Below are 22398 nucleotides of genomic sequence, written 5' to 3'. Positions count from 1 at the left end.
GGTGATTTGGTGATGGGAAACCCGTGGGGATTACAATTGAGATGAAAAAAAAAATGTGCAAAATGATGTAAAAATAAACTTTTTAATAAAAAAAAAAAAAGTGTGGGCTATGGCTAGTGATACATAAACATACGCCACCAGTCACTGTTATCATAGGTTTCCCTCCTTTCCAAAAGTAGAACTTCACTTTTGAAGTTGCTATGACCTAGTAAGTTTGTTTGTTTGTTTGTTTAGTAATCAAATGGGCATGACTATTGCCATTCACTTATATGGAAGCAATTTTGAGTGTTCTTAGACCCCGCAAAATCACCTACCAAATCATACCAACTGGGATCATGCTACTTTCAGATAGTGGGGAAAATCCATATAAGAGAATTCTGGCCTGAAGGGATCATAGGTCTTGCTCATATAGAAGTTCTCATGTTCTCTGACTTATCCTGTGGCTCCCTTTGCTGGCTCTCTGTTGCAAAGGCTTAGCTGGGAACATACAGTCAGACCTTCTGCCATGTTCTCCCTGGAACCTTCCTCCCTCCCTACTTGAGGCTTTGAGCCAGTCAGCTGGCAAAGTTCACATTCTTCCGTGGGGCTTGGTGTCTTCATTCCCGTGCTTTGGCCTAAGTTAGCCACAGACTGGTTTGTCCCTTTCTTCTACTATACCTCACTTGTCTGAGTAGATCCATTTACTTAAAGCAGAAAAGTACAGGGCAGCCATCTAAACTTGAACTGAAGGCTGGGGTCCAAGAGGCTGCAGTGACTAAATTTCTGCAGAGATAGACATGAGAGTCCGAACCTGGGACTCCAGCTCTGCCCCTCTGATGGGGCTTCCGGGGCCCGCCTGCACAGGAGTCCTCCACGGGGAGGCGGAGTTGTTCAGAGGAGCCAGACTTCAGGAGCAGCTTGTCCCTCTGGCCCAGGTTCTGTAAGCAGCACTGGCTAGAAATGACAGAGCACCTCCCTCCAGCTTCTTCACATTTCTTTTAAGAGTTTTATGCATGCAGCAGTGGCCAAGCTTGTGAAGAAGCAAATAAAAAGGCTGGTGTCTTCTCTCTGTCCCCCACACTTCGCCACAGGACTAAGTGGAAGGAGCGAAGCAATCGTGGGCATGGCAGCCCTTTCCTAAGACCTGTCTCCCTCCTGTGGGACGGCAGCTGGAGGAAGCCCTCCCACCCCCCCCACCCCGGGGAGCAGCCATGTGTGCTCACAGACTGCCTCTCTCAGGGAGGTGGATGAGGGCCTGGGGGCGGTCATCTGTGCAGAACAGAACTGAGTCTTCTGGTCTGGTCAGTCATCCGCAGCTTGAGCCTGGGGGTCCCTTCCCACTCACACTGTGGGAGAATAGGGGAGCCCATTTCCATAGTTCTTCCTGCAGAAGGAGGGCAGCCAGAATTCAGCTTCCCCAACACTGATGCCATCATTTCTCCACAGCCCAGACTTAGCTCTGGGGTCAGACAGACAAACGTTTAACTCCTGGTTCTACTACTTATTTGCTCTGTGATGTCAGACACGTGCCTGAACCTCTGGGGGCTACAACTTAGTGACCAAAACACATAATCAGTGGAGTGGAAGTGTGCATTCAGAAAAACCTCTTCAAAATGAGTGTTGCCCCAGGACTGAGGTGCAGAATGCTGGTTGTCTTGTGTTGGCCACAAGGAAGTCCCAGCAGGAAGTCAGTCACATGACATGGCCTGGCCTTCCAAGCTCCCACATCCTGCAAGACAGGGAGCATCTCCTGTCTTAGAGTGAAGGGGGGCTGTGAGAGGCTCATCAACAGCAATGATGCTAGAGAAGCGTCACAGTCATTCCTTGGAAAAGACCTCCCCTCCTCTCTGGTTTTCACGCCATCTCTGCCCTCTAGGAGAACAGTTCTGTCAAGGAGGCAAGAGCATCAGGGGTAAAGCCCAAACCAATGTTTGGGGGGAAACTTTTGATCAAGGTATAGAGAGTGTTGGGTTTTCGACACTAATGTATTGCATTTCTATTGCACATTTAACGGATGATAGTATAGTGTAAACATAACTTCTGCGTGAACAGGGAAGCCAGAAAGTTCTAAGGATTTGCTTTTATAACATCTGACTTCCTGGGCAGCCTGGAACTGAGCCTGTGCAATCTCTGTGGCATGCCTGTGCACTCAGACAGAGGTGATGGGTTCTGGCAGTCCATCTTACTGGGAAGGGCAGGCTGGGTTCCCTTTTCTAAAAGGAAGGCTTTGGGGTGGATTCTGTCCTCTCTTCACAGGTAGCCTGTAAAGCTGGGGGTGGCCCCCACTGAGGGGGTGGTGGGCATCGCCAAGCCATGAGCAGATGTCTCCAAAACTGCCCATCTAACCATGGTACCGCGAGTGCTGGGTGGCCTGCCTCGCCTTCTCCAACCTGTTCTCCCCACTGCGGTGGGGATTGTACTTGACCCTCCAAGCTGCATGCTGGAGGGTCACGCAGTAAGACACCAATGCCAACACACTAATTCACAAAATCTGCTCCTCTGTCCTCAGAGTTTGCGGTCCCTCTCCTCTGGCGCCTCTCAGCAGTCAGCTTCCACATGAGGGCAAGGCCCAGTGGAAAAGACAGGGCCGAGGCTGATCCTGCAAAATCACACCCTCCATTGGCTGGAAGAAAATAAAATGCTCATTTGATCCACAGGTCTGCCCATTCTATGAGGTCATTCTACTTTTAGAAACTCAGAGAACATCGAATTAGCCAGAACTACCCTCCACCCTGTCCCCCAACTCCTCGTTGTTTTTGCCTGACCTTGACTTCAGCTACTTGACCAGGCTTTTGAGTATAAAACTGATGTCAGGCTGATTAGAGCCAAACCTACATCCCAGGCTGATCTGCATAAGACCAGATCAACCCTCCCCAAGTCTCTTTCGAAACACCTCGCGGTCTGTTTGGGAGTTACTGGCAACAGCAACCCAGAGAATTTTTACACCTCCCTGCAATAGTATATCTGTCCTTTCTGCAACCTAGCAGCAAACCCTCATATAATTAGCCAGCTTCTCATAAAACGTCAGTTGGGTCTGAGATTGCCCTCAGAGATACACTATGCAAATACCCAGTCAGTTTCACCGAGGAGAGAACAAGAAAAGCACAGGATTGGGAAGCCAAGATGGACCTGCTGCTTCTCACTGTAGGTTTCTGAGATGAGTGGTTGGCAGCGAGTGGCTTGAGTGATCTGAGCTTGCTTGCTCCCCATAATGACAATCACTAATGCCAGCCTCACTGGGCTCTCCTTCATGCCAGGGGGAAGAAACCGGTGAAGGAATACAAGACTTCTGAAATGAGAAAGAGCAGAGAGGCGAGAAGGGGCCCATCCAGAGTCACTGGGTGACAAGAGGTGATTTAGAGCCAGGGGTGTCCAATCAATCGTTACCATGTCCTCTTTGCAATCAGGCCCACACCGGGCAGATGCAGAAAAGACATGAGCATTCGCACATAGCAACTGCTAAGGCTCCTGGTGCACTAAGCTCTCCTCAAGCCCAGTTTCAGCTCGGAAACTTTTTAGAGTAAAATCGATCACGATCAGACAGCCCTTTCTGAATGATCTGGTGAAGCACCTGCTCACACACTCATCCCTTAGGGTCTGAAGCTCAGGGCATCAAGCAAAACAGCATGCAAGCTCATCCCCCACTCTCGTTCCACGCCTGTTCTCTCTCCTCTGAGCTCAATCCTCCCCCCAGACTTTCACTACTCCAGAAGCAGCACCTGCCATTCAAGATCATGATTACTGATTGACTGATGAATAACCTAGCAAGACAGAAGCTTCGCCATATCTACTATGCAAAATAAAGCTGAAGGTAGGTATCTTTTCTTCCCATTAGATTAGATAAAGGAAGCTGAGGCCTTCAGAGATGAGATGACCTGCCCAACATCACACAACCAAGAAACATGGGCAGAATTCAATTCAGGTCTTTTTAGGCCCAAGCCACGCCTGCCCTGAGTTGCCCTGAGTACCATTATTGCTGAAGGCCAGGTAGCATACCTGACGCGCCTGCCCCCCTGAAGCCAGGCCAGACTCTCAAAAATGCAAAACTCGCCAGACAGACAGCAATGCAAATGCTCGCACAGCCCAAAGTGGATCTGCCCTGACAGAGGCAACCCAGGTGGCCACTTGGCCATGGTATGTGCCCAGCCTGATAAGGAGGCAAATGCCTGATCCCTTGTGCAGCTAGGATATGGGTCAGGTTTCATGGCTGGGCTGTGGTGAAGCAGGAGCTGTATGTGGTCCATACCTGCCAGGGCTGACCTGTACTGATGCCCACAGCCTGCCGGGCACGCCGAGTCCAGTGATGTACCCCAAAGGGGCTTTCTGCTGCCCCGGAGCACTCCTAATGCCTCCCCAATGGGATGAGTCACAGCCCCAGAAGGCAGCAACCAAGAAACAAGCTCCAGCCTCTGCCCCTCCAAACCCTGACGCTCTCCTGACGCCTGAAGCTGGCACCAGCACTCCGTCATGCAGACTCTGGAGCCCTGTCTAGCAATTCCAGCATGTCATCTCGGCCGTCTCTGAGTCTCCATGCCCTTGCGTGAATAAAATGGTGGTGAGGGGCTATGCTAAGAATGGAGACATGTGGTCCTGCAGAGCTAGCGTACGGTAAGACATGAACGCGAGCACCTGGCTTCTCAGAGTTACCTCTTCCCCTGCATTTCAGTTCCTCTTACCACCTGCTTCATTCAACTTAGCATTTTCTTAAGCACCGATTCAGCTCATTTTGAGTCATGTGTCCCTCTTGTCTCTCCCAGGTTAACTTAGTACCAAGAAACAAGACCGACATTTCTTGTCTCCCCAGCAGCACCGAGCAGGAACACAAGGTGGCCTATCTGCTGCTACAGAGCGGGAGCTCCTACAATTGTCGATGAAGCATTAGACAGAGAGTTAAACATTCTTGTGAGGGTTTTAGAGACTGTGGCTGTGCAGGGTGATTTACATAATTGTGTATTTCTTTCTGGCAAAATGAAGCAGGTGCAGTCATTTCACTTTATAGGTAACCAAATGTTCAGGTAGTGCCCACCAAAGGGCCCCAAACACAGGATAAGAAGTGGGAAGAGTCAGGACTGGGATCCCCATCTGTTCAACTCTAGCACTCCCATTTTTAACCATCTTAACCCCAGTTACTGAGTCAGTATGTTTTCTCCTGTTAGACCACAGTGTCCCAGGAAAAAGGCCATAGGAAGTAAAGGAAAAGCAGACAAAGAAGAACCAAAACAAGGTAAGGTCAGGGTGTGGGTGTTTGAGGCATGGGGAGACCCCATTGATTGGCAGCTTCCTCTCTGCTCCAAGATTGACCCAACTAACACCCAAACTGCAGCCCCCACCCCCCTGCTCCTGCTAAACCCACACACCAAGAACCATGTGTCATACCCACAAGCAGGGGGAAAAAATTCCCTCCTCTTAGAGTTTTCTCCTTAAATATTTTCCTCCTTGGTGCCCCAGCCTAAAAGGACCCTAGGGTGGAAAAGACCCAAGTGATTTCTACAGGAAAGGTTAACCTGACTCTTCTGTGATCACCTTTATGGCCAAAACTACCATGAAAGTACTGGCTTTCCAGTGTTAACACCACAGGCCTGTTCTACTTCAAACCAAACCCATTTGTATGTTGGCCACAGGGCTTTGAAATTCAGAAATTCGTGTGTTATGACTCGAAAGCCAAAAAAAGTCAATCAGAGCCAGCCAGGAGATACAACCGAAACATGCAAGAATCTACCGGCCCACACTGGGCAGTTTGGGGTCCCCGCCCTACAGGAAGACTCCATCAAGTGTTGCTTCCCCTCTCCAGGTGGCTGCATGAAGAAGCTGGCCTGGCTTGGTCAGTCACTCTGAGTCCTAGCTTCAAGTATGAGCCAGCCCGGGATCCTGCAGTTTCTCCTTGATGCTTCTACACCAAGGAGGACAGACCAAGCAGATGGGCAGAGGAGGTACCCCAGGCCCAGTGTCTTCAACTGCAAGGGTGACTGCAAGGAGAGACATAGGGGCACCTGTCTCTAGGCTGAGCCCTTTGAAACAAGTGAGCACCTTTAACTGCACCAATCACATCAACAGAGAACAGTAAATATACCGCCATCTTGGAGATAAAGAAACTGAAGCTTAGAGGGGGGACGTGACTTGACCAGTGTCACCAAGTTAGTAAGGGGAGTCAGCGTTTGGACACAGAGGTCGCTTCATTGCCCTGGGTGGCTTCCCCTCAAAAGCCAACAGGCGCCAGCATGAGATATGCGGATGGGAGTATGGGGGTGGAGGAGGGCGGGATCACACACCGTGGCAGGTCAGATGCAATGATAACCGGAATGGAGGGTCAGGGTGGCCTCGGGGATCACCGTCTGACTGGTTCTGTGTCCTCGCAATGGTACTTGGCATCTGACAGCAGAGACAGGGCTGGATGCATGCCAAGGTGAAGGTCCAGGACAAAGACAGGCTCATAAAGGTCTCTGAATCACCCAGCCCCGATCTTTACAGGCCAGTCCTAAGTCCTGTTATCTCTCTCCAGGCTCCTGGCCTGTGGAAAGGTTGGCCCCAGTCTGGTTTCAAGACACGCAGCCATGCAAATACTGGCCCCATCCCCCCGCCCATCCACCCAGCAGCACAAACATACATGGGGCACATGCTGCCCTCATTAAAAATTCCTTCCTCAGCAGTGCTAAGGATCTGAGTCCAACAGTGGCAGTAGCCAGGCTTTCTGTGGCCTTGTGTCTCATTGTATCTGGAGAGCAGGGGAAGGGGAATTGGCAAATATTGAGTGTCTCCTCTGCCGGTCACCACACATTGACATGTCCATTTTTTAATCCTCCCAAGAAGTCAGCAAGGCACTAGCTACATGTCACAGAGGCCATTACTATAGCAGAGAAGGGCATTACTATAGCAGAGAAGGGAAAATTGCCTGGCTCCAAATTTGGTCCCTTTTACGCTCAAGTTACTTCAGTCCTCTGCGCCTCAACTCTTGAGTCCTTACACTACCCTGGACTCCCCTGTCCCCAGGCCCACCCAGATGCCTGGGGAGCTCCGGCTCACGTCTCTGCCATTTGCTGCCTGAGTGTGTAGCAGCAAATGTGTGATATTTGGGTCTAACCTCTGTTGTGTCATCCTCCCTGGATACATGGTGCTTTTCCCCCAACATGTGTGAAACAATTGTTTAAAAGCTATCGATACAGGCCCTCCCTGGTGGTGCAGTGGGTTAAAGCGCAGCACTAAAAAGCTAAAGCCACTTTAGCATGAGTTGGATCCCCAGCCCTGGGGGTCACCCACATGGTGGGCACCCCTCTTCTGGCCCACCCGCTGTTCCCCTCAGTAGTGTACATCGTCCATCTGCCTGTTCTGCTCCCCACTCTGTCTCTGGTGAACCCTCTCACCACCCCTGCACCGCTGGCTTGTACCCCAGTTCTGTATGCTTATAAATACATAAATCTTAAAAAAAAAAAAAAGCTATTGATGCATTTTGGAGAATCATTTGTCAGGGCTGATTAAACATGTTAATTTGTGATTCTATTACAAAGTTCCTCATCCTCTGCCTTAGAAAAATACACACATGCAGAAGGATCTATGTTCAAGGATCTTGGTTGCAACATCATGACAGCAGAAATTTGAGGATAACCAAATGACCAAAAGAAACTCTAGATAACATAAAATGGTAGGAGAAATCCTAGCAGCACAGGAATGAATGAATGAATGAACAAATGAACGAATGAGTGAATCTGCGTATGCTTCCATGGAGGGGGGCAAAGAAACAGCTCCAAGATGGCACTTCCAGCACGAGCCCGCGAGTCAGTGATGAAGGAGCAACCCTGGGGTTGCCTACGCATGCACACAGGTGTGTGGATACGTCAGAGACGGTCTGAAATGCTATTAGCCAAGCTAACGGTGATCACCCGCTGAACTGGGAAAGGGTCAGAAAGGAGGGACGCGGATCAAAGGAGATGGAAGCCTTACCTGAGCAATTTGAATTTTTTTGTAAGAATGATGTATCCATATTACTCATGGGATTATAGTAAGTTTGAAATAAAACTGTTTGAATTATTTACATAAGAGAAATGGCAGTGATAAGTAAGTATGCAGTACAGACTCAGACAGATCTTGGCTTCTGGTCTGGCCTGGCCCTCCAAAGCTGCGTGACCTGAAGTAACTTAAGCTATCTGGGCCTCTTTAGTTTCATCTATAAAATGAAGTCAACAATAACACTGAGAAGACAGAGTGAAGAATTATAATGAAGTACTTAACCCTGTGCCTAGGGCATAGGTGATCAATAATTAGGCAATTTTATTATTCCTGAAGACCTGTGAGGGACGGTTACTTATGCCAGGAGATGACAAAGGTCTGCAGGGAGCGAGCATGAGACATTTTATTACAACTCCAGGATTTTTGTCAGAGAAATATCCAAGCTTGTGCCCCACTATCACCTCCCTCCCTCACCCCTACTCCCCCCATACACATCTCAGGGGAGAAGAAATGGAAGGGCAAGTGATTTCCAAGAAGAAAGCTGGGTGAAAAAAACACATGATAGTACCTGTCTGTGGAGGTGAGATGGTAATAAAGCAGAGCCCAGAACCCAGAACTCTCCTCAGAGTCTCTGATGTCCTCTCCGTAACATGGTGGAGCCCTGGTTGGGAGGGCAGCTCACCCCAGAGACCAAATCCCTTGCCTGAGTTAGTTGGAAATGGAAGGGGCCAAGAGAAGAACTGAAAGGCAGCCGTCTTCCTCCCTTCCACTCAGTGGGCCCCACTGAGAACCAGTGGAGCAGGGAAGGTGGGGTTGCTCAGGGGGCTTTTCACAGAGTAAGCCTAGGCAGACACGGCACTGCTGTAGAAAGGCAGCGGTGTGAGGAGGACTCTACATCAGGCATAGTTGTCTGAATTCCTATGACTGGCTTTGGGAAAAATAACTGCACTCTGGCTGTAAAGAGCAGTAGAGATCAATCCTTCCCTGGGCGCTTAGCCACAGTCTGCAAACACAGGTCCTGAGTGGGGCCTTTACAACGCCGAATCCTGGTGTTCAGATTAAATATTGACAAGAGCGCTGCCTGCCTTATCTTGATTCAGCAGCAACCTGGTCCTTGAATAGCTGCATGGCATGGAACTTCACATACCCTGCATGCTCACCAGCCTTCTCCACAAATAAGCTATCCTAAGACACCTATGATCCAAATCCACCTATGACCCAAACCCATCCACCTCAGCAAAAATGAGTTTTCTGAATTGTTAAGCCCTAAAATAAAAGTCTCCTTCAATCACCCCAGGTGCTGGGGGTGAAGAGCAGAATGTCACCTGTGGGACTTAATAAATCACTCATTAACTTTCTACCAGCAGGTTACCTTGCAGGTGTGGGGAGGAGAGTGGGCACTGGAAGGAGGTGAGGGGCCAGGGCCGGCCCCTGGTGCCTTGAGGCTGCTGACCAAATCCAGGCCTTCTCAACCCAGAATCAGTGGGCCTGCTGGGTCTGAGGAAGTCTGAGTGCCAGACCTAAAGTGAAAAAACCAGTCTGAAGTGAGGTTTCAAAGGGCAAATCCTCAACCCCAGTTTGCAAAATTCTCCTTGTGACTGGACTCTTCAGAGGCTTCTGGACCACCAGGACCCAGAGCACCCAAGATCCCTGCTCAAGAAGACTGTCCTCCCCTCACCCTCTTAAAGGAGCAGGATTGGAATAAGATTGTCCCCCTGAGGTGGTCAGGACCTTCTATGCAGGGGCTTCTGATGACAGCAAGAAAGAGGCCAGTTACTTCAGCAGGGAGAGGCAATGAAGCTCTTGTAACCCCCAGAGTGGGGGCTCTGCTCTGCAGGATTGAGCTCAAGGTTTCTTCTCCCACAGATAAACAAGGGATTCTGATCAGAACACAGGGCTCAGAGTAGGGTTTTCTGATTTGCTCACTGTACCAAGACCCTTCTAGTAGAAGCTCCCATTCAGTGTCTTCCTACTCCCTCCCATCCCTCAACAAAAAGCACATCCTCTTGCAGTTTAACAGAAGTCAATGGGCTGCACATTATCTGGGGTGGGGGTGGGGAATCGGGGATCCCCCTGCAGGTGTTACCTGGCTACCCCTGATGGAGTTCCTGAGCTCAATGAACAGGACCACTTACCTCCAGCACATAGCAATGGTCTTCTATTGAGAGAACGACGTGTTAGTGTCTAACCCAGAGGTTTCGTAGCTATTAAATCCCTTCTAAAGAAGTCACTATGGAAATATAAAGTCGCATAGTATAGCTTGCTTAATCTTTATGGCCGTCCTCTGAGGACCCTTTCATAGATGGAGAAGCAGGCAGAGAGAGGCACCAAACAACCTGTCCTTGGTCACACACTACTAACTGCTACAAGCAGGATCTGAAACAAGCTCTGTCTACCTTCATAAGTGATGCTCTTGGTCAACTGCAGCATGGGCCTGCCGAGGTTCTAACAGGAGACAGACATTCACACCAAAGTCCTTATAGGAGCAGTGCTAGAACACAGTCAGCAGTATATAGGTATTTATTACGCAGTGAAAGTCTTCCAAGGGTCACAGGAAAATATGGTCTTGGACAGCCATGTGGCCCGGAAGAAGCCTACCAATGGAAGAGCAGAAAGCAGCTAGACTAAAGAACCCCAGCTCTCCCACACCTGTCAGAGTCCTGATCACCTGCTCACCCCCAGACATAGGAATTCCTGCCTGTCCCTTTGCTGTGCCTGAAGCCAGGAGCCTCCTCCAAGAGAATCCAGCAAAGAGCCGATTAGCACCCCAGAACCCTTAATGGCTAACACATCTGGATTCCTTTGCATTGGGATTGTGGGGCGCTGCGTCTTCCAGGAGATAAAGCTGCATTGTGCAAATGACTGCGAGGACCCTCCAGGACCCTCCGAAATGACCAAGCCACAGGGGAATTGACGAATTGCTTAGCCCTTTCCATTGAGCTATAGAACAAAATTGATAGGCTGGTCAACACAAAGACAACGTGAGGTGACAGAGCTGGTGTGACAGGTCCACTGTCGACCCAGCGGGTTTGTCCTTGCAAGGGGGCTGGAATCCAACCCTGCCTCCTACTTCTTGGAGAGGAAAGTATTTTCTTCAAGGGATCCTCTGGGCTCACCAGAAGCATGAGGATTTCTTTGCTGTCTCAGCATCAGGTACCATTAGTGAACAGAGGCTGGGGGTTCTCAGAGAAGGCAGCATCTGAACTAGGCACTGGGATGAGTCACAAGGAAAGAAAGGGCATGTCTAGGACTCAGGCAAGCAGGTCCACAGCATATTTAAGGAACAGCAAGTGACTGGAGTAAAGCAGACTAGGTGGCAAATGAAGGCAAAGTGTTTGTTGTTGTTGAAAACACCTAGAAAAATCAGTATATCAAAACTAGGCATACTAAATAAAACCAGTTCATGTCTATAAGTTATGAAAAAAATAAACAACAGAAAACAAAAACAATTGTCCATATTCCCTAGACAGATTCCCTTCCAGTGGACACTGGAGATTTAAAAGCAAAAGGCGAGGTCAGCACAAACACAAACTCATAATTGGTATTTGCATAGCTGAGCCCCTGGGTCCAGCTGGAGCAGCCAAACCTCAGGAGGAAGGACAGCTTAGCCACCTGGGGCTTAGACTGCCAGGTGAGAAATGAGGAAGGGTTCCTTCAGGGAAAGTCAGTTCCCCTTGTGAGTGGCAGCTTGAGACATCAGCTTCTCTTGTGGCTGATCTAGAAGGAGTCCTGGGATCGCAGGACAGGCAGCCAACCAGAGATCATCTTACCCACCCCACCCCTTCCAGGCCACACTGTGCTACATACAACATAATGCAGACAAAGAACTGATGTTCGTCAAATGTAGATTGTGATTATGATGTCCAGAGACTAGAGCCCCCTTGATACTCAGAGGTCTTGATGAAGCTATTCAACCTAAGATGAAATATCTCACCATTTCACAATCAAAATGTTTTTCTTTAGAGTCAACTTGGGTCCCTAGAAGGGAAATTAGAAGCTTCCAACTCTTTATATGATAGAGAATCAGCCACCTTCTTCACATGTTTCCTATATTTGCCCTCACTTATCACTTGGCAAGCTGTATGGATACCCCTAATTCTCCTTACTCAAGCTGTGAAGAAAAGCACATTCTAGTGGCTAAAAGCAAAGCACTGGATAAGGCAGAAGCTTAACCATGGTGCTTTTGGGAAAGTCATTGAATTCCCATGGGCTCAATTTCATCTCTGTGAAATGGAGATGTCATTTTCTGATAAGACTGCAGTGAAGATCAAGAAGAGCGTAGAAGCTAAATCTCTTCAAAATAATTCACTAAGTAAACAAAAAATGGTTTTTATACTATTATTTCATTGACAAGGGAACACCAAGACCACTGAACAAACAGTAAGCATAAGAAGGCTAAAGACACTCTAGTAACATCAAAGTAGTCTTCAAAATAAACAGTATGAAGAGAGATAGAGACAGATGTTTCATAATAAAAGGTTCTAATTATAAATGTGTATATACCTAATAATAGATTCAAAAGACATAAATCCAAAGTCAATAAGATTAAATGGAAAAATAAACTTAGTCATGGAGATTTTAATACCCTTCTTCAGTAATTGATAAGAAAAACTAAGCAAACAATCAGTAAATACATAGAAGAACTGAATAACACTCTCAACCATTTGAACCTAATTAACATTTATAAAACAGTACATCTAACAATTACAGAACTTTCATGTTTCCTCTAAGAGAACACAGGATGTTCACCTAGAAAGAGCCATATCACTTCATAAAACAAGCCTAAAAACGTTGAAAAAACTGAAACCTATGGCATCTTAATGGACTTAAAATTGCAAGCCAATAATATAGCTGGAAAGTGCCAAAATATTTGAAATTTAAATGAAACACATCTGAATAACCCATGGGCCAAAAAAGAAGCCATAAGGAAATTAGAAAAGATTCCAAATTAAATGATAATGAAATGGCAATATTTCCAAAATCTGTGGCATGCAGCTAAGGTGGTGTTAAAGAGAAATTTATAGATTTAAATATGTATATTAGGGGAAAAAAGATGCATCAAAAGAAAAACCAATGACCTTAGGAGGTATCTTTAAAATATGGATCAAATAATTAAAAAATAATAAATGTAGATAGATAGACAGATAGATCAAATTGGTTCTAAGCAGGAGAACCAGGATATATTGGTGAGCTCTCCAACGTCACATCGAGTGGGACCACACCTAGATGAAAGCCAGGGCTGGTGCTAAGCATTCTACAATGCATAGAGCGGTTCTGCAAAGCGAAGAATTGTCCAGTCAAGAAGGCCAACAGTGCCAAGGTTGAGAAACCCTAATTAAAGATGTGCCCAACAACAGTCCCACAAAGACAATTGCAGGCCAGATAATTTCACTGGTCAATCATAGCCAACATTTCAGGGGAAAATAGCACCAATCTTAACAAACTGTTACAGAAAATGGAAAGAAACAATTTCCCAATTCAATTAGTGACATTTTCATAACCTGATATTAAAATCTAAAAAAGACATTACATAAAAAGAAAATAACAGACCCATAGATTTTATGGACACAGATTTAAAAAAAAATTACCAAAATAAATTACATAGTGACCCGATTTAACCCAGAAATATAATGTTAATTTGAATAAAAGCAAAAACTATTAATATAGATTCTGTTTAAAAAAAAGAAGAAGAAAAATTCAATGGATTAAAAAATCATATGTTAGCAAATGAGGAAAGAGTATTTCACAATCTGCTAAAGGACAACCATACCAAAACTTTCAAGTAATATCATTCATAATGGTGTCATATTGAATATGTTCTAACATTGCGACAAGGTTATAATTTAGTAATTTTGTTTTTACCCAAGAGAAAAATTAAACACATACACACAGAGAGAGAGAGAGAAAACCAACTTGTAACAAGAATGTTCTTATCCACAACATTCATAATAGTCAAAAAGCTGGAAACAGCCCAGTTGTCAATCAACAGGAAAATGTTGGACAAATTGTGGCGTATTTATGTGATAGAATACTACTCAGCAATAAAAAGTAACAAACTACTACATATGCAATAATATAGATGAATATAAAAAAAGCACTATGGGCCCTCCCTGGTGGCGCAGCGGGTTAAAAGCACAGCACTGAGAATCTAAGGCCGCTTCCACATGAGTTCTATTCCCGCCTGCCCTGGAGGTGACCACATGGCGTGGCAGACCTCTCCTGACCTGCCCGCTGCTCCCCTCAGCAGTGTACTTCGTCGATCTGCCTGTTCTGCTCCCCGCTCTGTCTCTGGTGAATCCTCTCACCTTCCGCATCTCTGGCCTGTGACCCAGCTCTATATGTATGAATAAGTAAATAAATCTTTAAAAAAAAGCACTATGCTATGTGGAAGAGTTATACTGGAGAGCACACACTGCATCATTTTATTCATACTAATTCTACAAGCAACACTAATCCATGGCAAAAAAAATAAATAAATAAAATTGGTGGTTGCCTTTTAGGGATTGGAAGCAGAAGTTGGCTAAGAAGGGTATGAGGCAACTTGGGGGTTGATGATAATGTCAGGTTTCTTAACAGAGATTTAAGTTACAAAGGTATACTCATTGAATTTATGTTTAACTTATGCAAATTTGACCTTGATAAAAAACAAGAACCCCAATCTAATAACAGTTTAATTCATGTACCCTAAACTATTTAGAGATGCATATACTGATGTCTGCAGCTTACTTTGAAATGTGTCTGCAATATATAAAACAGATGAATGGAAAAACTGAGAGAAGTTAGATAAATTTAACAAATTTGTGATAAACAAGAGATAAGTGTTAATTATAGAATATAAGTGGGGAGTATATGGGTGTTCGCTCTATAATTTCTTAATCTTCCCTGCATGTTTGAAAATTTCCATAATGAGATGCTAGGTAGGGGGAAAAAACCACCAGTGATATGAAACACCAAAATGTCCCCAGGTACCCGAGGAGACAACCATGAGGACAGCAGCCTCTTGAGGTCACGCTAGCCATATGACAGGTGCCATTTTAGTTCCCCAACACATGATTTTCTGAGAAGTCCAGTTTATTCCACTGAACCTTTGCAGAAAAACTGCAGGGCTTTCCTAGAGGCTGTGAGTACATGTTGATTTTAGTAATGTTGATTTTAGTAATGATGGTTACCTGGATGACAAATTTCTGACATCTATGTGTTGATGCTTCCAAAATCTGGAACCCCAAGTAACTGCACTCCTGAGATTCACTAGGTGGGGGCTTCTGGCTAGAGTGGATGAAGATAGCTCTTCATCCAGTGCAGTGTCTATGACAAGGTAGGCAATAAATACTTGCTTGATGGCATGATATGAGCTGCTTTCTGTGAAGCCCTTTTAAAACAAAATAGAAGGTGCCCTTTCTGGTGGTGCCATGGGTTAAAGCACAGCACTATGAAACGATCCGTGGCCAGGGAGTGACCCCATGGCACAGCAGTCCTCTCCTGACCAGCCCACTGCTCCCCTCAGCAGTGTATTTCAACGTGCCTATTCTGCTCCCCACTCTGTGTCTGGTGAATCCTCTCAACCCCTGCGCTTCTAACCTGTATCCCAGTTGTGTGCATAAATAAATAAATCTTTAAAAAAGTGGAAGTCATTCAGGAATGCTGTTGGCTACATGACAAAATGATTACTGCACAAACACCGAGGGTGCTCAGTTGAACGCCTGCAAAACCAACCACTTACTGAAGTGTGAACTTGAACAAGTTACATTACCGCTTTGAGTCAGTTTCTTCCTTCTATACATGGGGATTAAAATGGTGCCTTCTTTATTTGCTTCTTGTGAAGATTAAATGAGATAGTGCCAACCGCTTTGTTAGTAAAGGTCAGACACAAAACACCTGTGTTAATATCTGCCTCTCTACTTATCTCACTGGACTGTAACCTTCCATCTGCCCCTCTAACTGCATTTCCTATAATGAGAACTACACCTGACCCTGCTGTGTATTCCCTGGGTAGCACAGACCCAGCGCATGGTGCTATCGATTGCACAGGATACATGAAGCCAAGGCCTCCAGTCTCATTTAGCAGAAGTTAATGAAACCTCCCTTAGGGCCCTGCCCTCCAAATCCTCTAGATTGCTCAGGTCCTCTAAGTCACTACAGACACCAAAATCCTTGTCTCTGAAATAGGTAGAATTCTTTTCATATATATATATACATCATTCTTAATTTTGTACATTTGAGGTACATATACACAATGGACTATTACTCAGCAATCAAAAAATTAAATCTGCCATTTGCAGCAACATGGAAATAGGAAAAATTCTAAGATAACAAGTAAAGGCATTAGTCACAGCTTAGTTATATCTTATCATTGAGATAAGTAGATTTCTCAGTCCTATCTGGTTCATTGTTTAAAGTTTAGTTTGGCTTGAATGTCATAAAGCCCTCTGCCTTGGGAGGTCCCTGAGTTGACCACAAGCCAAGGTTTAAATGGGGGATTCTATTTCTGTGGTCTCCATTCCCTTTTCAGCTGGCCTAACCTGCTCCATATTTGAATATGTCAATCCATTACTGAAGTTTAAAAGGTGTGACAAGGGGGAGAAGGCTTTGACCTCCTATTTCCTTTATGTTTCATTCTTGCTTTTGTTTGTAGGAACCATGAAGGTATTTAAAATTACATGAGCTGCCATCTCTCAGTTGAGGGGATCCACTCAAGAGCCTGCCTAGACTGATGTCTAAGACCACTGGGCTTCACTGTCTAATAAAGAGATTACACAGTATGATAACCGGACCCAGCATGACAGGAAAACAATTCTAATTAAACAGAACAGCATCAGTTCAATGGACCACACACAAGTGGCATCAGAAATCTCTTTTCAGCATTCAGGCCTGACAGCAATCCCAAGGTTTGAATAGTATTCTGTTACATAAAAACACCTGGAGCAGGAAAGGTGAGCGGAGTTTCTCCCCTTTGGCTGCATGTTGGAATCACCTGAAGGACTTTAACATCTCCTGATGCCTGGCCCACATTTAGCAATTCTGTTCTCATTGGTCTAAGTTTAATTCTGGATACTGATTTTTAAAACTCCAAAGTCAATTTAATGTGCCAACACAGTTGAGCACCACGGTTAACGCTGCCCATCTCACTGAGCTGGATGGCTGCAGTCAGTCATGACTTGGTGGAACATGTTTTTCCCAGAGGAGTGATACTGTGTTGCTTTAGTATCAAGATGGATAGTAGAACCTTTAGGGAATACTTGATTTTAGTTTAGTTGTTTTTTCTTTTTAAGATATATTTATTTATGCAAAGAACTGTGGTATAAGCCAGAGGTGAGGGGATGAAAGGACTCACCAGAGAAAAAGTGGGGAGCAGAATAGGCAGACTGACTGAAATACACTGCTGGGGGAGCAGCAGGCAGGTCAGGAGAGGACTGCTGTGCCAGGTGGATAGTTTGCTGGCTGTGGACTAAACTCGTGCTGCAGTGGCTGCCCATAGCTTCATAATGCTGAGCTCCAACCTTTTGCGCCACCAGGGAGGGCCCTTGATTTTAGTTTTAAGGGAGCATTAATGATCACATAGCCATGTGATTGCCCCTCTTACCTCAAATAAGAAATGCCAGGGGCATGCCCTAGACCTAGTGCTGACTTAGAACATCATGGCAGGGTTCTTCAGGTCAAAGTCCACTTCCTCATGGGCCCCCCATAATAAGAATCACTAATTATATGGAGGCTAAATACTACAAAGAGGGGCTTCCCTGGTGGCATAGGGGTTAGTCTCAGGGCTATCACTCTGAGTGTGTGTGCCAAGGCCTGAGTTTGATCCCTAGTCAGGGAGCTGACCCACATGACACAGCAGACATTTCCTGTCTCACCCACTGCTCCCCTCAGCAGCGTATTTCAGGAGATCTGCCTGTCTTACTCCACACTCTGTCTCTGGTGAATACTTTTAGCCCTCCTGCACTTCTGGCCTACACCCCAGTTCTTGTATGCATACATAAATAAATAAATAAATAGATAGATAGATAGATAGATAGATAGATAGATAGATAGATAGATAGATAGATAAATAAATAAATAAATAAATAAATAAATAAATAAATAAATAAATAAATAAAAGCCCTCATATCAAACTGGCTGATATTTTTGGTTGGTATGTTGGTTGCCCAAAATATGCTACCAGCACATATTCTTTTAATACTAAATAAAATTTGTGTTTAGTGGGGGCCCCTCACGGTAAAAACATGTAACTGATGCTGTTAGAAACTTATGCAATGGGAGAACACTTAGAAAGTGGGTATTTAGTGGATGTTTAAGAATGTTTCCATTGTTATTTGATATTTTTGCTAACAACAATGTAGATGTTTGTGTCACCTATAAATACTCATTTCCTGCACTCTTTTTAGAGAACCAGATATTCATAACTTGTTTGAGTAAGGAGTTTGACTGGTTTTGCTCAAGGTGTTAAACCTGTAAAGAGACAATGCTTTCATGAGTTGCAGTCTAGCTGATAGCTAGGATGAAAATTTGCTAGCCAATTTAAAAATAAAATCTTTGTATATTGATGAAAGGAATTTTGAAATAATTTTTGTCATTTATGTAACACAACCAATGACACGTTAATTTTATTTGGAGCCAAATATCTTTGTATAGCATCTTTTTCACCTATGATATCACTCAAAGTGCTGAAATCCACTGAACTTAGAGCCAGGTCCCCAAATTGGTATATAATAAAAAATTTTAAGAGCAGTTGACCTATTCAATAACATTTCTCTTTCTAAGTGTTATTATAGTTAATATAGACAGAGAGACAAAAAGATTCTGTACCGTTAATAAATAAAATAGATCATATACTACCTATATTTACTTCATCTTTGAATTTATTATGATGTCTGCTTTTTTTTTTTTTATGCATACAGAACTGGGGTACAGGCCAGAGGTGCAGGGGCAGTGAGAGGATTCACCAGAGACAGAGTGGGGAGCAGAAAAGGCAGATCAATGAAGAACACTGCTGAGGGGAGCAGCAGGCGGGCCAGGAGAGGTCTGCCGCACCCTGTGGGTCACCTCCAGGGCAGGGATCAAACTCATGCAGAAGTGGCTTTAGCTTCTTAATACTGCGCTTCAACCCGCTGCACCACCAGGGAGGGCCAATGATGTCTGTTTTAAAGTGTGTATTTTATTCACAGATTAGTTCAGGAATATCATTTATAAATAACTACATAAACATATGTAAGAGTGAACATTCACACTGACAAGAGGTTACTGAGCTAGAAAATTATTACAAAGCAGAAATCTAAATAGCCCAGAGTTGACACTCAGTTCTACAAGTTACATGAGTGAATGAACACCTTCCTCAAGACTCATCAGGATTGGCACATAGTATAGGATTCCCTTCCTTAGGGCTGAATGACATTCCATATATGTATATGCCACATATTCTATACCCTTTATGCTAAATGAAATAAGCCAGTCACAATAAGGACAAATATGGCATGATTCCCCTTTATATAAGGTATCTATCAAAAATCTCAAACTCATAGAAGCAGTGAATAAAACGGTGGTTGCCAGGGGCTGAGGGGAGAAAAAGGGGCACTATAAAATTTCAATTATGTAAGATGAATAAATTCTAAAACTCTCCTGGACAATGCTGTTCCTATAGCTAACAATACTATATTATCTGCTTAAAAATATATTTTATATCATATATACTATATTTATACTAATATACTATATTAGTCTCTTTATACTAATATACTATATCTAGTATTTGTCTCTTTATACTAATATACTATATTACCTGCTTAAAAATATATTAAGAAAGTCATTCTCAAATTAGGTGTTCTAATTAAAGAAATGTTTTAATTTAATTTTTAAAAATGTGATTACCCCACATAGCAAAGGAAGAACTGAAAATAGTTAAGCTGCCCAGCTTCTGACAGGTTCTACTCAGGCACTCCAAGCAAAGCATCTGAGAAGCATCTGGTGTTTGCAAATCTACTAAAGAGGACTCCTCCCAGGTCAACTATAATCACCCATAGCCATATATCCTGAATGGAATGGAATAGACACTCTCCCAAATTACCCCCAAATCTCCCAAATCACCAAGGAGTGACTGAACTTCCCATCCCTGACTCACATATGAAGTGAGTTAATGCAAAATAAAAAGCCTATGATTTCTGCTTTTAAGAAATTCATGTTAACTCTAGAACATGTCTTCAGACTATCAGTTAGAGATGGATATAGGCTTATGTTTGGAGAATTTAAGATACTTGGCCAATGGTAAAATTACTTTACTGATTTCCAACTTCATCTTACCTCACACTTATCTTTTCCATGTTCTATTTCCTGCTGGAAATGAACAGCCTCATGGGTCAGCACCAATCCACACCCTCTCCACCTTTCACATCAAGCAGTTCAGACTTCAGTCACAGCAGGGAGTCACACCAAGTTCACTTTCAAAAGATCTTCCCCTAATGTGAGCCTCAGTAAAGCAGGAGAAAAATTCATAAATTCCATTTGTTCCATGTGTTTTTCTGGATTGTGATCTACATGGAAAATAGACAAAAAATAGTGGAGATCATTAAAGTGAGTTTACTAATTGTAACAACTATGGTCCCCCAAGATCTGTAAATATGATATGGGACAGAGTAAGGTGAGCCATGAAAACATTTGTCCTGTGAAGATTAGCAGTGAGGCAGTGGATTCAGAAGCCCTTCATGACTTGAAAAGTCCCCAGGAAGGAGACCCTCCAAGCTGGCACTCACTACAAGGAGGGTTCTAGGAGAGGGCAGGCTGGTTTCTTGCATTTCCACTGCACTGTGGTCTCTGGCCCTAGGAGGTGGCTCCCGTGGGTCCAGCACTCTGCTTTAGGGCCAGGCCCTGACTGATGGGCCTCAGAATCTGCTGTGGAAAGGATCAATGGTCAACTTTAATCCTAGACCCCAGCATCATGAGAACTTGTTCAGGGAACATGGAGTAAGAGTCCTATTAAAGTTAAAAAGGTCTGATTCCCCTCTCCTGAAGACCAACCCACTGACCTTACAAGTTCTGCTGGGAGAAGTGGCCATAGGCAGGCGGGGCAGCTTTGACCTTCCTTTGAAGCAGATCAAGTTGCAAATTCAAGACTAGTGTAGTTCCTTCAGTAATGACAGTACCTGACAGGAGGCTGCAAGCTGAGGGGGATTCATTTGATAAGAAATAAAACACTACAGTAACACAGAAGAATCTGAGCAAGTCTTTATTGAAAACGTTTCCATCTTAACAGAAAACCCAGGAAGAAACCCAGAGGCACTACTGCAAACAAGACACTTCACCTCAAGACGAAGAAGAAAAAATGACACTAAATCATCGCAAGTTCATTAAGTACTTTATTTCTTTGCTAGTTTTTGTCAATTGATGCTTCCTTATGGAGATTTGCTTCAGCATTCCCTCAAATAGTAAGTGAAAAAAGGAAAAAAGAAAGCCAGACACATCCCTCATCCTGTCCACAAGGCTCAGCTGCCCTGAAGGTGCCCCAAGGAGGGCAGTGAAGCCACCCAGAAAGCACTGGTTTTGTCACATAGTGTTATCTGTAGGAAACCAGCTTTTCATCAAAGAACCTCTCTCCTTCCTCCCTTGCCCACTCACCACTTCTACCAACAAAGGCAGAAAAAACCAAGGTTTTTTCTCAAACTCTTCAATCTGAAACTCAGATCTGAATTAAAATAATTCCTGGTATCTATATTGGGGTTTTGGGGAGATACTGAGAAATCTGGGTCAAAATAAATCCAAAGTAGAAAAAAAAATTAAAAAGGCAAATTTCTCCAGAGTTTTTATTTAAAATGGCAAAGAAAATGTGTCAAAGAATCATCATTTCCCAGAAGTGTCTTTTACATCAATGAACGTGTCTACTTAATAGTGAAGCGGTGTCTTTAGCAGACAGATAGATGCACCAGTTCCCAAAGCACACAACTACTGTGGGGGGTGGAGGGGAAGCACCCCCAGGACAACTGTGCCCAGGGCCCTACATGAAGCTGATGTTTCTTTAGCACAAAATAAAGACTTAAGTGAAATTTAATGGCACCTATGGCTAAAGCTATAACCCCCGTGAGGGAGGGTGCTGGCGAAAGAGACCCTGATTCCACACCGTGGTGGCTAATGGACGCTTTTTGGACACTAAGGAGGCACAGACAGCGCTAAGCAGACAGGTCCCGGGGCCCTCAGTGGGTGTCAGCCTACAGACAGCACCAGAGTCTGGACGGGAAGGAGCGCCAGACACTTCCCTCATCCTGCTTACAAGGCTCAGCGGTCCCTGCAAGGCCCCCAAGGAGGGCGGAAAGCTACTTAGGACAGCACTGGTGTTCTTACTTTGATTCTCCTGAATAACCAAGAAATCAGAGCTAAACCATCCTTCAGTCCCGCCCCTCCTGCAAAACCCTGGCCCCAACCCCCTCCTGTGATAAACACAGGCAGTCTTCCCTCCCTCCTTTGGGCTCCACCCTGCCCCTCCCCACCCACTGCTCC

This window comes from Condylura cristata, unplaced genomic scaffold (assembly GCF_000260355.1).
Source record: "Condylura cristata isolate star-nosed mole 26May11 unplaced genomic scaffold, ConCri1.0 scaffold00025, whole genome shotgun sequence".
Taxonomy (NCBI): domain Eukaryota; kingdom Metazoa; phylum Chordata; class Mammalia; order Eulipotyphla; family Talpidae; genus Condylura; species Condylura cristata.
Note: the sequence above shows the minus strand (reverse complement) of the source record.